Here is a 15,515-nt window from a genome sequence, read left to right as displayed (position 1 = left end):
ATCAATTGTTAGACTGCAAAGCCCTTAGTCTGGCCCAGGGATTGACTTCAGCAGAATGATGTACATGGCATCATCACTGCATAACCAGCAAGGGCCACTGGACAATTTACCAAGTAAGTATAGATTATTTCTTTTTTTGTATTTCATATCCTGGTCTTGTCCAACTTTAATAAAATTCCAGACAGCTTCCTTTATAAAGCAATTATCCAAATATAATATTGACTCTTATAGTAAACTATATACGACAATAGGAGTAATGTATTGATAACGTGAACTTGCAATGACACCATTGGTCCCTCTATTTCTGCACAGTTTTTAAAGACTAAAGGAAAGCTACTTTATCTGCACAACATATTTCCCTCAAGATTATATACAATTTGAAAACTACCAATTTTTTCGGTAAATGATCAATTTTAAGGGACCATTTATATCTGAATCACAGCCGCTTCATGCTTGCCTGGTATGTTAGATGCACAGGTGCCGGCATAGTCTGATGGATTTTAATATTTATTTAAAGAAACTATAATAAAGCAGATGAAAATAAACATTTTATATTTAGTACCTGAGTACATATTGTAGAGCACTTTTGCTTGATATGTCTACACTGAAGAACACAAGCATCTCCAAATCCTCCAGCTGGAGCCCATGTACAAGCTGGCTGAGACTGCCGAATCTAAAATTGTATTTTGGAAAATATGAAAACTAAAATATACAATTAAAATTCTAGCTGTACAATTTCCTAAAATTATGATATTGAAACATTTTACAAGCTACAAAAATGATGTCTATAATCAGAAGAATCACATGGTAAAGCATTTATTGTAGTTGTTAATTCGGAACACTGCTATTAAACACATATGTATGCACAATGGTGTAACTAGGAATGGATGGGCCCCAATGCGAACAATGGACATGCCCCATAGTGGCCTCTGCGCACAGTATTCTGCCCCATAGTGGCCCCAGCACACAATATTATGCCCCATAGTGGTCTCTACACAAAGTATTATGCCCCATACTGGCCCCTGCGCATAGTATTATGCCCCATAGTGGCCCCTGCACGCAATATTATGCCATATAGTGGCCCCTGCACACAGTATTATGCCCCATAGTGGCCCCTGCACACACTATTATGCCCCATAGTGGTCCCTACACACAGTAGTATGCCCCATAGTGGCCCCTGCGCACAGTATTATGCCCCATAGTGGCCCCTGCACACAATATTATGGCACATAGTGGTCCCTGTGCACAGTATTATGCGTCATAGTGGTACCTACACACTATTATGCCCCATAGTTGCCCTTGTGCACAGTATTAGGCATCATCGTGGACATCCATGAACAATTATTATACTCTGATGTATTTTCTGACCCCAGAGTATAATGATTGGAGATCCAGGGTAGGATTCAAACATAAAAAACAATGTTACTTACCTCTCTCTGGCTCCAGTGCACTCCCCGCTGATTTCAGCCATGTTCAATGATGGACCACACATCACGTGAGCCAGGCCTGCATCGCAACACTTAATGAAGCAGGTCTAGCCCACATGACATCTTGGACATTGCCAAACAAGCCTGAAGCCTTTCAGAGCACAGGAGAGGTAAGTAACTGTGTTTTTTTAATGTTCTCTCACCTCCCCTGCGCCTCCGATCATTATACTCAGGAGTCTGAAAAGACCACTGAATATAATTATAGAAGTGTTTGTGTGGTTCATGGGCCCGTGGCCTTACTTACCGTCCCTACTCCTGATCACAAATTAGTCTTTTGGGGGGCCACACGGTGGCTCAGTGGTTAGCACTGCAGCCTTGCAGCGCTGGAGTCCTGGTATTCAAATCCGGCCAAGGGCATAAAACCATCTGCAAGGAGTTTGTATGTTCTCCCCGTGCTTGCATGGATTTCCATCCCATATTCCAAAAAAGACATACTGATAGGGAAAAATGTACATTGTGAGCTCTATGTGGGGCTCACAATCTACATTAAAAAAAAAAAAAATAAATAAATTAGTCTTTTGTCTTAATCGGTTGCCATTGGCATACAACCATGACTACTTTCTATGGTCTCGCACATATCAGATACCTAGTCAGAATTTCCTTTTTGTGGCCATATTTTCTTCTTTTTGCATGCATAAGGACATCTTTACTGGGCTTCTGATTTATGTCTTAAACTTTGGGCAATTTAAAGCTGCAGACAAGGTTTATGACTTTCTGCAATCCATGCAGGGGAGTAACCAGGATTTTCCAGAGTTGGGGTCCACCCATGTGTCCACCCATTTCCCCTTGATGTTTGCCCTTTATTACTCAATGCCCCTCCCCCAAGGCCGCTAAATACGGTTAGCTTCCCCTTCGCTGTCTCTGCTACCGCTGTCCTGAATTCTCATTGCAGGAGAGTGGTGGAGCTTGTATGAGATCAATGCCACCACTCTACTTCAGTGAAACTTCAGGAGAGAGGTGTAGAATCGGAAAAGGATGTGCAACAACAACGGTGGGGGGATTAGAAATGGAATCACCCCTTCGCCTATCAGCAGTGTCACTCCTCATCATCACCATTCAGAAGAGCAGTGGCTGCCCATGGTCAGCAAGAGGAAACTGCCTCCTTGTGTGTGTGCCTGGATGCAGCCAATAGTTAGGATAAGAATGGACACCTCTGTATTTTAATTTAACACACAAGTAAATCTAAAGACAAAGAATCTAGTGTAGTTGTAGATGAACACTCATATTAAAAAAAATGCTATAGGAGGGTGACAAAAAATCAGAGAAAAAATCAGAATGAATAAATTCATGGTGGTTAAGTTGAAAATGTCATTTCTACTGTTTAGTAGTACTTCCATACATTTCTGTTGGTGCTTAGTAGTGCCAAGAGTGACTTGAAACCACTGCGAAATCTGCTTGTGTTAATTTATCACTAGGTAAAATTCACTGCAAATCCACAATGAGATCTGCAACATGACATTGGGTCCACGATAAGCTGTATCAATGTGTATGAGGTTATGTTAGAGCTAATTCACTGGCATTGTACGGAACATTGTCTGCCATCTCCAAGCATGGTGTAGTGTATGTCACTTACACATTTTTAAAATCTCTTTTGTGCCATATTAAACTAGCAATTCAATGAATGACCCCCGATTTGTGTCGCCAGTACAAAGCTAACCTTGCATCCCACTCATTTCCTTTGTGAAATTGTCTTTCCACAGCATACAGTCAGGCTTGCCTTTGACATACATTGTTTAGTCATGAAAATCTATTTTGTAAGTAAAACAGCACAAGTAAAATCTAATCTAAAATTACTCTCCAGCTGTGTTTTTATCAGTAGGTAAAATGTTCTTCATGGGTACATACTTCTATAAAAAAAAAATCCCACATCAGCTACAGTAGGTCAATTTGCATAGCGATTAGGAAGTGGAAAGAACTGTAATGAAACCTCACATTTTGTTACACCTGCTTGCTATATGATAGCAGGAAACATATGCAGGCTTGTTTTTTCAATACCTTTGGATTCACAGGAAGCCAGACAGGTACATTACGTCTATGAGAAGATGTGTTCAATAGCAAAAAATCTCAGAGCTTTAATAAATAGGAAGGTGCAAATATTATAATATGTATTGTATAAGTGTTATATATATTTTATGTATATGCAGTGGAACAGCGGTCCCCAACCTTTTTTGTACCAAGGACCACTTTCATACAACCCAATTTTCCTGTGGCCTGGTGGGGTTTTTCAGTGGTGGTGGGGAGACGCACCCCATGTAATAGTTTCCCCACACACACAGGTAATATTAACACCTACCCAATGGTAATAGCCCCCCTTCTCCCCTACATACTGTTAGTATAATTACAGATACATTATACTTGCCTGGTAACTAATGCAGCTCCTGGCACCTGTTTTTGTACAGAGAATGTGTGAATCTTCTATTCTGCTCCCCAGTCTCAGCAGGACCATAGTATAGGTTTTGGGAGCAGAATAGAAGATACACAAATCATATATGTCAGAAGAGATCCCGGGAGCTGCAATAGCAACCAGGTAAGTGGAAAGTGATCTGCTGGTGTAGCCTACACCAACAGATCACTCTCAAGAATGGGTCCTGTGGACACTTAGGTGTCAGCTGATGCTTGTATGCTTAGTGTATTGACACATATTACCCGCAGCATAGGAGCATCACCTGACACCTAGTAGACTTCAGAGGTCCCCAATGACTAGGCCGGCCCAGTATCAAGTGATCCACGGCCTGATACTGGTCCATGGCTGTTGTCATTGGGGACCCCTGCAGTAGAAGATAAAACTGAATTCAGCGCACTATCGGCTTTCCCATTCTGTGCCCCCGGTGAAGAACTATCGGTGCCGGTACTGTAGCTCTTCTCTGTCAGGAGGGCGTTTCTGACAGTCTGTGAGGAACGCCCTTCCTCACAGCAATGCCTATTGCGCTGTACTGTGAGAGGGGTCAGGAATGCCTCCTCCCCTCCTCCTGACAGTACTCGTCCATAGATGAGTACTGGGGGTGCGTTCCTTACCGCTCAGCGTCATTGCTGGGCGGTAAGCAATGCCCCCTCTCACAGTACAGCGCAATAGACAATGCTGTTAAGAAGGGCGTTCCTGACTGACTGTCAGAAAAAGCCATTCTGACAGTGGAGAGCTACGGTACCGGCACTGATAGCTCCTCACTGTGGGCACAGAACGTGAAAGCCGATAGTTCACTGAATTCAGCGCACTGTCGGCTTTCTAGCGGTGTATTACACTTCACGTACCTCAGGAGGTGAAATGTCCTCTTTAAGGCTAAGGCCCCATTTTGCAGAAACACGGCTTGTTTTTTTTATGTTGAGGATTTGATGGTGGTTTTTTGACCTAAAGCCAGGAGTGCATTGAGTATAAGTTAGAAGTAGGGCTTCCTATATTCCTTTTGTTGCTATTCTTGGATTTGGTTCACAAAGTAGAACAAAATCTGCAACAAAATTGTGTTTCTGGATTATGTGGCTTTAGCCTAAAGGGATTCTGTGGGATTAGAAAAAAAAACATGAATTATTCCTCCCAAAAACTGTCTGTGCTCCTCATGAACAAAGGGATGCTGTAGTTGTTAAAATGTCTGAAAAAAACATTAATTCTAATGCTATTTTAATATAGATTGTATAGAAATAATTTCTGGAGACCTCAGAGCAATAAAAAGTTCTTATTTAAATACCAAAGCCACTCTTTGTTAATATAATTAGAGATGAGCGAACAGTGTTCTATCGAACTCATGTTCGATCGGATATTAGGCTGTTCGGCATGTTCGAATCGAATCGAACACCGCGTGGTAAAGTGCGCCATTACTCGATTCCCCTCCCACCTTCCCTGGCGCCTTTTTTGCTCCAATAACAGCGCAGGGTAGGTGGGACAGGAACTACGACACCGGTGACGTTGAAAAAAGTAGGCAAAACCCATTGGCTGCCGAAAACATGTGACCTCTAATTTAAAAGAACAGCGACGCCCAGCTTCGCGTCATTCTGAGCTTGCAATTCACCGAGGACGGAGGTTTCCGTCCAGCTAGCTAGGGCTTAGATTCTGGGTAGGCAGGGACAGGCTAGGATAGGAAGGAGAAGACAACCAACAGCTCTTGTAAGAGCTAAATTCCAGGGAGAAGCTTGTCAGTGTAACGTGGCACTGACGGGCTCAATCGCCGCAACCCAGCTTTCCCAGGATCCTGAATGGAATACACTGTCAGTGTATTCCCGTATACCCGATATATACCCCGATACCCGTTCCAACGGTGTGCCCCCCCACCTTCACCCCAGAAATACCCTGCAAGTCCCCTAGCAATAGAATTGGGGCTATATACACCCACAATTTTTACTACTGGTATACAGTGCCATTGTCTGACTGGGAATTCAAAGAGTATATTGGGAATACAAATACCCTCATTTCTTGCTACTGCCATATAGTGCCAGTTTCTGACTGGGAATTCAAAGAATATATTGGGGTTACGTGCACCCACAATTTTTACTACTGGTATACAGTGCCATTGTCTGACTGGGAATTCAAAGAGTATATTGGGAATACAAATACCCTCATTTCTTGCTACTGCCATATAGTGCCAGTTTCTGACTGGGAATTCAAAGAATATATTGGGGTTACGTGCACCCACAATTTTTACTACTGGTATACAGTGCCATTGTCTGACTGGGAATTCAAAGAGTATATTGGGAATACAAATACCCTCATTTCTTGCTACTGCCATATAGTGCCAGTTTCTGACTGGGAATTCAAAGAATATATTGGGGTTACGTGCACCCACAATTTTTACTACTGGTATACAGTGCCATTGTCTGACTGGGAATTCAAAGAATATATTGGGGTTATAAATACCCTCATTTCTTGCTACTGCCATATAGTGCCAGTTTCTGACTGGTAATTCAAAGAATATATTGGGGTTACGTGCACCCACAATTTTTACTACTGGTATACAGTGCCATTGTCTGACTGGGAATTCAAAGAGTATATTGGGAATACAAATACCCTCATTTCTTGCTACTGCCATATAGTGCCAGTTTCTGACTGGGAATTCAAAGAATATATTGGGGTTACGTGCACCCACAATTTTTACTACTGGTATACAGTGCCATTGTCTGACTGGGAATTCAAAGAGTATATTGGGAATACAAATACCCTCATTTCTTGCTACTGCCATATAGTGCCAGTTTCTGACTGGGAATTCAAAGAATATATTGGGGTTACGTGCACCCACAATTTTTACTACTGGTATACAGTGCCATTGTCTGACTGGGAATTCAAAGAATATATTGGGGTTATAAATACCCTCATTTCTTGCTACTGCCATATAGTGCCAGTTTCTGACTGGTAATTCAAAGAATATATTGGGGTTACGTGCACCCACAATTTTTACTACTGGTATACAGTGCCATTGTCTGACTGGGAATTCAAAGAGTATATTGGGAATACAAATACCCTCATTTCTTGCTACTGCCATATAGTGCCAGTTTCTGACTGGGAATTCAAAGAATATATTGGGGTTACGTGCACCCACAATTTTTACTACTGGTATACAGTGCCATTGTCTGACTGGGAATTCAAAGAGTATATTGGGAATACAAATACCCTCATTTCTTGCTACTGCCATATAGTGCCAGTTTCTGACTGGGAATTCAAAGAATATATTGGGGTTACGTGCACCCACAATTTTTACTACTGGTATACAGTGCCATTGTCTGACTGGGAATTCAAAGAGTATATTGGGAATACAAATACCCTCATTTCTTGCTACTGCCATATAGTGCCAGTTTCTGACTGGGAATTCAAAGAATATATTGGGGTTACGTGCACCCACAATTTTTACTACTGGTATACAGTGCCATTGTCTGACTGGGAATTCAAAGAGTATATTGGGAATACAAATACCCTCATTTCTTGCTACTGCCATATAGTGCCAGTTTCTGACTGGGAATTCAAAGAATATATTGGGGTTACGTGCACCCACAATTTTTACTACTGGTATACAGTGCCATTGTCTGACTGGGAATTCAAAGAGTATATTGGGAATACAAATACCCTCATTTCTTGCTACTGCCATATAGTGCCAGTTTCTGACTGGGAATTCAAAGAATATATTGGGGTTACGTGCACCCACAATTTTTACTACTGGTATACAGTGCCATTGTCTGACTGGGAATTCAAAGAGTATATTGGGAATACAAATACCCTCATTTCTTGCTACTGCCATATAGTGCCAGTTTCTGACTGGGAATTCAAAGAATATATTGGGGTTACGTGCACCCACAATTTTTACTACTGGTATACAGTGCCATTGTCTGACTGGGAATTCAAAGAATATATTGGGGTTATAAATACCCTCATTTCTTGCTACTGCCATATAGTGCCAGTTTCTGACTGGGAATTCAAAGAATATATTGGGGTTACGTGCACCCACAATTTTTACTACTGGTATACAGTGCCATTGTCTGACTGGGAATTCAAAGAGTATATTGGGAATACAAATACCCTCATTTTTTGCTACTGCCATATAGTGCCAGTTTCTGACTGGGAATTCAAAGAATATATTGGGGTTACGTGCACCCACAATTTTTACTACTGGTATACAGTGCCATTGTCTGACTGGGAATTCAAAGAGTATATTGGGAATACAAATACCCTCATTTCTTGCTACTGCCATATAGTGCCAGTTTCTGACTGGTAATTCAAAGAATATATTGGGGTTACGTGCACCCACAATTTTTACTACTGGTATACAGTGCCATTGTCTGACTGGGAATTCAAAGAGTATATTGGGAATACAAATACCCTCATTTCTTGCTACTGCCATATAGTGCCAGTTTCTGACTGGGAATTCAAAGAATATATTGGGGTTACGTGCACCCACAATTTTTACTACTGGTATACAGTGCCATTGTCTGACTGGGAATTCAAAGAGTATATTGGGAATACAAATACCCTCATTTCTTGCTACTGCCATATAGTGCCAGTTTCTGACTGGGAATTCAAAGAATATATTGGGGTTACGTGCACCCACAATTTTTACTACTGGTATACAGTGCCATTGTCTGACTGGGAATTCAAAGAGTATATTGGGAATACAAATACCCTCATTTCTTGCTACTGCCATATAGTGCCAGTTTCTGACTGGGAATTCAAAGAATATATTGGGGTTACGTGCACCCACAATTTTTACTACTGGTATACAGTGCCAATTTCTAACTAGGAATTCAAAATGCGCAAGGCTCCCGGAAAGGGACGTGGACGAGGCCGTGGGCGAGGTCGGGGGAATGGTTCTGGGGAGCAAGGTAGCAGTGAAGCCACAGGGCGTCCCGTGCCTACTCCTGTGGGGCAGCAAGCATTGCGCCACTCCACAGTGCCAGGGTTGCTTGCCACATTAACTAAACTGCAGGGTACAAACCTTAGTAGGCCCGAGAACCAGGAACAGGTCTTGCAATGGCTGTCAGAGAACGCTTACAGCACATTGTCCAGCAGCCAGTCAGACTCTGCCTCCTCTCCTCCTATTACCCAACAGTCTTGTCTTCCTTCCTCCCAAAATTCCGAAGCTTTACAGAACAATAACCCAAACTGTCCCTGCTCCCCAGAGCTGTTCTCCGCTCCTTTCATTGTCCCTCAACCTGCCTCTCCACGTCACGATTCCACGAACCTAACAGAGGAGCATCTGTGTCCAGATGCTCAAACACTAGAGTCTCCTCCATCTCCGTTCGATTTGGTGGTGGATGACCAGCAACCCACCCTCATCGACGATGATGTGACGCAGTTGCCGTCAGGGCATCCAGTTGACCGGCGCATTGTGCGGGAGGAGGAGATGAGACAGGAGTTGGAAGAGGAAGTGGTGGATGATGAGGACACTGACCCGACCTGGACAGGGGGGATGTCAAGCGGGGAAAGTAGTGTGGATGTTGAGGCAGGTGCAGCACCAAAAAGGGTAGCTAGAGGCAGAGGCAGAGGTCAGCAGCTTAGGCGAAGCCAGGCCACACCCGGAATCTCCCAAGATGTTCCAGTTCGTACCCAGCCCCGAAAAACTCCCACCTCGAGGGCACGTTTCTCGAAGGTGTGGAGTTTTTTCAAGGAATGCGCCGAGGACAGATATAGTGTTGTCTGCACAATTTGCCTCTCGAAATTGATTAGGGGCTCTGAGAAGAGCAACCTGTCCACCACTTCAATGCGCCGTCATTTGGAATCCAAGCACTGGAATCAGTGGCAGGCAGCAACGGCAGGACAAAGGCCGCCTGCCGTTCACGCCACTGCCACTGCCTCTGCCTCTGCCACTGCCACTGCTGACTGTGCTGGCGATGCACTCCAGAGGACGAGCCAGGACACCACTTCATCTGCCTCCGCCACTTTGTTGACTTCTACCTCATCCTCCCCTGGTCCTGTCTTATCTCCTTCTCCTGCACCATCAAAGGCACCATCAGGCGTTTCTTTACAACAACCCACCATCTCTCAGACATTGGAGCGGCGGCAGAAATACACTGCTAACCACCCACACGCGCAAGCCTTGAACGCCAACATCGCTAAACTGCTGGCCCAGGAGATGTTGGCGTTCCGGCTTGTTGAAACTCCCGCCTTCCTGGACCTGATGGCAACTGCGGCACCTCGCTATGCCGTCCCTAGCCGTCACTACTTCTCCCGGTGTGCCGTCCCCGCCTTGCACCAGCACGTGTCACTCAACATCAGGCGGGCCCTTAGTTCCGCGCTTTGCACAAAGGTCCACTTGACCACCGACGCGTGGACAAGTGCATGCGGACAGGGACGCTACATTTCACTGACGGCACACTGGGTGAATGTAGTTGAGGCTGGGACTGCTTCCCAAACTGGCCCGGTGTACCTCGTCTCCCCGCCTAACATTCCTGGCAGGGACACGAGAAGAACACCCCCCTCCTCCTCCTCCTCTACCGCCTCCTCCTCCGCCACCGCCTCCTCCTCCGCCACCGCCTCCTCCTCCGCTGTTAGATTGACCCCAGCTACGAGTTGGAAACGTTGCAGCACTGGCGTTGGTAGACGTCAGCAGGCTGTGCTGAAGCTGATCAGCTTGGGGGACAGACAGCACACTGCCTCCGAGGTGAGGGATGCCCTCCTCGATGAGACGGCAATATGGTTTGAGCCGCTGCACCTGGGCCCAGGCATGGTCGTTTGTGATAACGGCCGGAACCTGGTAGCAGCTCTGGAGCTTGCCGGACTCCAACATGTTCCATGCCTGGCCCACGTCTTCAACCTAGTGGTGCAACGTTTCCTAAAGAGCTACCCCAATGTTCCAGAGCTACTGGTGAAAGTGCGGCGCATGTGCGCCCACTTTCGCAAGTCGACAGTAGCCGCTGCTAGCTTAAAATCTCTCCAGCAACGCCTGCATGTGCCACAACACCGGCTTTTGTGCGACGTCCCCACACGCTGGAACTCAACGTTTCAGATGTTGAATAGAGTGGTTGAGCAGCAGAGACCTTTGATGGAATACCAGCTACAAAACCCTAGGGTGCCACAAAGTCAGCTGCCTCAGTTTCACATCCATGAGTGGCCATGGATGAGAGACCTTTGTGACATCCTACGGGTCTTTGAGGAGTCCACAAGGAGGGTGAGCTCTGAGGATGCGATGGTGAGCCTTACAATCCCGCTCTTGTGTGTTCTGAGAGAATCCCTGATTGACATCAGGGATAACTCAGATCACACAGAGGAGTTAGGGATAGCATCCGATCCGTCACAGCTGGAGAGTAGGTCCACACATCTGTCCGCTTCACTGCGTTTAATGGAGGAGGAGGAGGAGGAGGAGGAGGAAGAAGAGTTGTCCGATGATGTGATGGTGATACAGGAGGCTTCCGGGCAACTTCGAATCGTCCCATTGTTGCAGCGCGGATGGGTAGACATGGAGGATGAGGAGGAAATGGAGATTGAACTTTCCGGTGGGGCCAGAGGAGTCATGCCAACTAACACTGTGGCAGACATGGCTGAGTTCATGTTGGGGTGCTTTACAACCGACAAGCGTATTGTCAAAATCATGGAGGACAACCAGTACTGGATCTTTGCTATCCTTGACCCCCGGTATAAAAACAACATCTCGTCTTTTATTCCGGTAGAGGGGAGGGCCAATCGCATCAATGCTTGCCACAGGCAATTGGTGCAGAATATGATGGAGATGTTTCCAGCATGTGACGTTGGCGGCAGGGAGGGCAGTTCCTCCAGTAGGCAACCAAGTTCTCACCGGTCCACACAAACGAGGGGCACACTGTCTAAGGTCTGGGACACCTTGATGGCACCCCCTCGCCAAAGTGCCGCCACGGAGGGTCCTAGTGTCACCAGGCGTGAGAAGTATAGGCGCATGTTGCGGGAATACCTTTCCGACCACAGCCCTGTCCTCTCCGACCCCTCTGCGCCCTACACGTATTGGGTGTCGAAGTTGGACCTGTGGCTTGAACTTGCCCTATATGCCTTGGAGGTGCTGTCCTGTCCTGCCGCCAGCGTCCTATCTGAGAGGGTGTTCAGTGCAGCCGGTGGCATCATCACTGACAAGCGCACCCGTCTGTCAGCTGAGAGTGCCGACCGGCTCACTTTGATAAAAATGAACCACCACTGGATAGAGCCTTCATTTTTGTGCCCACCTGTGTAAAGCACCCCAACATGAAACTCCATGTCTGTACTCAACCTCTCCAATTCCTCCGCATCCTCATACTCATCCACCATAAGCGTTGCACAATTCTGCTAATACTAGGCTCCCTCCAACATGATTTCCCCCAACTCTGCTGGTTAGAGGCTCCCTCCACCCTGATTTCCACCAACTCTGCTGGTTAGAGGCTCCCTCCACCCTGCTTTCCCACAACTCTGCTGGTTAGAGGCTCCTTCCACCATGAATTTGCCCAAACTGGGCTGTTTAGAGGCTCCCTCCACCATGAATTGGTCCAAACTGGGTTTTTTAGAGGCTCCCTCCACCATGAATTGGTCCAAACTGGGCTGGTTAGAGGCTCCCTCCACCATGAATTGGTCCAAACTGGGCTGGTTAGAGGCTCCCTCCACCATGAATTTGCCCAAACTGGGCTGGTTAGAGGCTCCCTCCACAATTAATTGGTCCAAACTGGGCTAATTAGAGGCTCCCTCCACCATGAATTGGTCCAAACTGGGTTTTTTAGAGGCTCCCTCCACCATGAATTTGCCCAAACTGGGCTGTTTAGAGGCTCCCTCCACCATGAATTGGTCCAAACTGGGCTGGTTAGAGGCTCCCTCCACCATGAATTTCCCAAAACTTGGCTGTTTAGAGGCTCCCTCCACCATTAATTGGTCCAAACTGGGCTGGTTAGAGGCTCCCTCCACCATGAATTTGCCCAAACTGGGGTGGTTAGAGGCTCCCTCCACCATTAATTGGTCCAAACTGGGCTGGTTAGAGGCTCCCTCCACAATTAATTGGTCCAAACTGGGCTAATTAGAGGCTCCCTCCACCATGAATTGGTCCAAACTGGGTTTTTTAGAGGCTCCCTCCACCATGAATTTGCCCAAACTGGGCTGTTTAGAGGCTCCCTCCACCATGAATTGGTCCAAACTGGGCTGGTTAGAGGCTCCCTCCACCATGAATTGGTCCAAACTGGGCTGGTTAGAGGCTCCCTCCACCATGAATTTCCCAAAACTTGGCTGTTTAGAGGCTCCCTCCACCATTAATTGGTCCAAACTGGGCTGGTTAGAGGCTCCCTCCACCATGAATTTGCCCAAACTGGGCTGTTTAGAGGCTCCCTCCACCATGAATTTGCCCAAACTGGGCTGGTTAGAGGCTCCCTCCACCATGAATTGGTCCAAACTGGGCTGGTTAGAGGCTCCCTCCACCATGAATTTGCCCAAACTGGGCTGTTTAGAGGCTCCCTCCACCATGAATTTGCCCAAACTGGGCTGGTTAGAGGCTCCCTCCACCATGAATTGGTCCAAACGGGTTTTTAGAGGCTCCCTTCACCATGAATTGGTCCAAACTTGGCTGTTTAGAGGCTCCCTCCACCATGAATTTGCCCAAACTGGGCTGTTTAGAGGCTCCCTCCACCATGAATTGGTCCAAACTGGGCTGGTTAGAGGCTCCCTCCACCATGAATTTCCCAAAACTTGGCTGTTTAGAGGCTCCCTCCACCATGAATTGGTCCAAACTGGGCTGGTTAGAGGCTCCCTCCACCATGAATTTGCCCAAACTGGGCTGTTTAGAGGCTCCCTCCACCATGAATTTGCCCAAACTGGGCTGGTTAGAGGCTCCCTCCACCATGAATTGGTCCAAACTGGGCTGGTTAGAGGCTCCCTCCACAATTAATTGGTCCAAACTGGGCTAATTAGAGGCTCCCTCCACCATGAATTGGTCCAAACTGGGTTTTTTAGAGGCTCCCTCCACCATGAATTTGCCCAAACTGGGCTGTTTAGAGGCTCCCTCCACCATGAATTGGTCCAAACTGGGCTGGTTAGAGGCTCCCTCCACCATGAATTTCCCAAAACTTGGCTGTTTAGAGGCTCCCTCCACCATTAATTGGTCCAAACTGGGCTGGTTAGAGGCTCCCTCCACCATGAATTTGCCCAAACTGGGGTGGTTAGAGGCTCCCTCCACCATTAATTGGTCCAAACTGGGCTGGTTAGAGGCTCCCTCCACAATTAATTGGTCCAAACTGGGCTAATTAGAGGCTCCCTCCACCATGAATTGGTCCAAACTGGGTTTTTTAGAGGCTCCCTCCACCATGAATTTGCCCAAACTGGGCTGTTTAGAGGCTCCCTCCACCATGAATTGGTCCAAACTGGGCTGGTTAGAGGCTCCCTCCACCATGAATTGGTCCAAACTGGGCTGGTTAGAGGCTCCCTCCACCATGAATTTCCCAAAACTTGGCTGTTTAGAGGCTCCCTCCACCATTAATTGGTCCAAACTGGGCTGGTTAGAGGCTCCCTCCACCATGAATTTGCCCAAACTGGGCTGTTTAGAGGCTCCCTCCACCATGAATTTGCCCAAACTGGGCTGGTTAGAGGCTCCCTCCACCATGAATTGGTCCAAACTGGGCTGGTTAGAGGCTCCCTCCACCATGAATTTGCCCAAACTGGGCTGTTTAGAGGCTCCCTCCACCATGAATTTGCCCAAACTGGGCTGGTTAGAGGCTCCCTCCACCATGAATTGGTCCAAACGGGTTTTTAGAGGCTCCCTTCACCATGAATTGGTCCAAACTTGGCTGTTTAGAGGCTCCCTCCACCATGAATTTGCCCAAACTGGGCTGTTTAGAGGCTCCCTCCACCATGAATTGGTCCAAACTGGGCTGGTTAGAGGCTCCCTCCACCATGAATTTCCCAAAACTTGGCTGTTTAGAGGCTCCCTCCACCATTAATTGGTCCAAACTGGGCTGGTTAGAGGCTCCCTCCACCATGAATTTGCCCAAACTGGGCTGTTTAGAGGCTCCCTCCACCATGAATTTGCCCAAACTGGGCTGGTTAGAGGCTCCCTCCACCATGAATTGGTCCAAACTGGGCTGGTTAGAGGCTCCCTCCACCATGAATTTGCCCAAACTGGGCTGTTTAGAGGCTCCCTCCACCATGAATTTGCCCAAACTGGGCTGGTTAGAGGCTCCCTCCACCATTAATTGGTCCAAACTGGGCTGGTTAGAGGCTCCCTCCACCATGAATTTGCCCAAACTGGGCTGTTTAGAGGCTCCCTCCACCATGAATTTGCCCAAACTGGGCTGGTTAGAGGCTCCCTCCACCATGAATTGGTCCAAACTGGGCTGGTTAGAGGCTCCCTCCACCATGAATTTGCCCAAACTGGGCTGTTTAGAGGCTCCCTCCACCATGAATTTGCCCAAACTGGGCTGGTTAGAGGCTCCCTCCACCATGAATTGGTGCAAACGGGTTTTTAGAGGCTCCCTTCACCATGAATTGGTCCAAACTTGGCTGGTTAGAGGCTCCCTCCACCATGAATTTGCCCAAACTGGGCTGTTTAGAGGCTCCCTCCACCATGAATTGGTCCAAACTGGGCTGGTTAGAGGCTCCCTCCACCATGAATTTCCCAAAACTTGGCTGTTTAGAGGCTCCCTCCA

General features: G+C 46.9%; 1 protein-coding gene across 5 annotated transcripts in view; it reads left to right on the top strand.

The window, feature by feature from the left end:
- Window positions 1–15,515, top strand: part of INPP4B (inositol polyphosphate-4-phosphatase type II B) — a 469,700-nt gene that overhangs the window by 302,727 nt on the left and 151,458 nt on the right. The gene's annotated exons all lie outside the window — the stretch shown is intronic.

Source organism: Leptodactylus fuscus, chromosome 1 (genome assembly GCF_031893055.1).
Source record: "Leptodactylus fuscus isolate aLepFus1 chromosome 1, aLepFus1.hap2, whole genome shotgun sequence".
Classification (NCBI taxonomy): Eukaryota; Metazoa; Chordata; class Amphibia; order Anura; family Leptodactylidae; genus Leptodactylus; species Leptodactylus fuscus.
Note: the sequence above shows the minus strand (reverse complement) of the source record. Positions and strands in the feature narration are given on the sequence as shown.